A 2386-nucleotide genomic window follows, 5' to 3' on the forward strand; every position below is an offset into this window, starting at 1 on the left:
TGTTTACTACTTGATAAATATGAATTGCTACCGAGTATCGGTTCCGATATTCCATGGAAGACGATAAATGTGAGATCGAGGAAAACATAGCCCGTTTGAACCTTAGGAATAGATTAGGATACAAGTGACATGTCACTAGGATGGTTGAGCATCCGAACTCGTTGAGTTGAGTCCGAGTTCACTTATGGATGCGAATATCCGAACTCATTGAGTTGAGTCCGAGTTCACTTATGGATGCGAACGCCTGAGCTCGTTGAGTTGAGTCCGAGTTCACTTATGGGCGGGTTACATGGTAGCTTGGCTACATATGTGGCACTTATGTGTAAACTTTCCATGTATCCGAATTATATTCCGATGTGTTCAACGGGTAAAATTCTACTCAAATGGAGGAATACTTGAGATGAAAGGGATGTATTGGTAAGTGTTGTGAAATGAATACTTTGAACAGGTATGTACTTAACCCTCGGGTTGAAAACTCGATATAATAACAACATGGTAAGATGATAAATGAAAATGTGATATGAATGTCTCGATGATGATTATGCAAATGATGTTTTATGTTTGCGTATATAGTTGTGTTACTTGCTATTTGCATGTGAGCTTACTAAGCATTTATGCTTACTCCTGCTTTTCATTCCTTGTAGTGTTGACAAGCCACCGTAAATCGAACGGTCGGAGGCACACTCACACTATCCGTATACCATCTTGGCATAATGGCTTGTATATTTTGAGTATGGCATGTATAGCATTAAAATCATTTTGTATATATGGTCTTATGATATGGTTATTGAGTGGTATGGAAATTCTTCGTAATGATTAGCCATTGGAATGGCTAATCATGATCATATTTGGTGTTATGTATGCTAAATTGCTAGCTAATCCATGGAAACCATGAAATAGGTAAAATTTACCATAAAATAGATTCAGACAGCAACAGTGATGTGAGTTTGAAAAATCATTAAAAATAGTATAGATACAATTAGATGATGAATAAAATATGGAATTGAATAATTATTAGTCTATTTTCATATGGATGGAACAAAATAGGTATATGAGTTATATTTTATGAGATGTTTAATTTTTTGTGAAATAGGTCCAGAGCGATTTCTGGATCCCCTATTATGACTTTTGAAATTCACCATAAATTTTACAAAGATAATTAGAAGTTATGATTTATATGTACAGATTCCTTATTGAGTCTAGTTTTATTAGAGACAAACGGCATAGTTATTGAAGCTCTGTACAGGGCGATATCTAATTCGTAATACACAGAGGTCAGAGTAGTCGAACCCTGAAACAAGGGAGACTTTAACTAATAAACTGTACTAATTGGCCTGACCAAAAATTCTAGAAAAAAATTAGTAGATAGATATATGAGTCTAGTTTCAGGAAAAATTTACGAAATTGGATTTAAATTTTGAAACTCGAGATATGATTTTTAAAGCGACTGTGATGCAGTTAGCCAACTTGTCTGGAAATTTTAAAATGAATTGTATGAGCTGTTTAAGTAATGAATTAAGTCTGTTAACACCTCGTGTTCGACTCCGGATACGGTCTTGGGTACGGGGCATTACATTTAGTGGTATCAGAGTAGGTTTAGTCGGTTCTCAGACTAACTTAGTATGTGTAAAAGTTTAGCTATACATGTCACTGATCTGTGATAGTGTGATGTCATCCGACGCGTATGAGTACCATCTTATTTAGACAGGGTACTCTCCAACCGAGCTGCGCTGACCATGTTCAATGTTATGTGAAGGTATTTGAGTAAAATTATGATTATGATAAGTCTCGATTCAGAAAAGTATGAATAAATGTTTATGATACATATGTGATAAATATCCATATTTGCTTAATGCTTATATGATGTAGTGTATATGGCTTACTTGATAAGATGAACGGAATATATAGAAAGTACTAGAGGTATGAATAAAAGTCATAATATTATGATACGAATGAAAATGTCTTTGTCTTGATTTGGACGTCGAATGTTGATGAATGCTAATGATATATAATTTTTATAAGATAAAGGATTATAATGGAATGAATTTATCTATGTTAAATTGTTGGATTGAATTATATGATTGTAATGATATGTACATGATGATGCACGAAATGAATGTTGTGATTGTGATGCAAATATCTATGTTTGTTTGGCCTTATATGATGTCATGAGCATGAATTAATTTAATTAAATGAATGGATAAGTAAAGCTATCTAGAAAACATAAAATGTATGCATAAGTATATTGTCTAAATGGACAATAGGAAAATTTGTGTAAGCCAACATGAATGTTGCATTGCCTGAATGAATGACATGATTTTGATGATGTTGCTATGATGATGGGAGTTATGTCATATGTGTATGTATAAGAAAGTCGAGTCAGAGG

The sequence above is a fragment of the Gossypium arboreum genome, chromosome 6 (genome assembly GCF_025698485.1).
Source record: "Gossypium arboreum isolate Shixiya-1 chromosome 6, ASM2569848v2, whole genome shotgun sequence".
NCBI classification, from domain to species: Eukaryota; Viridiplantae; Streptophyta; class Magnoliopsida; order Malvales; family Malvaceae; genus Gossypium; species Gossypium arboreum.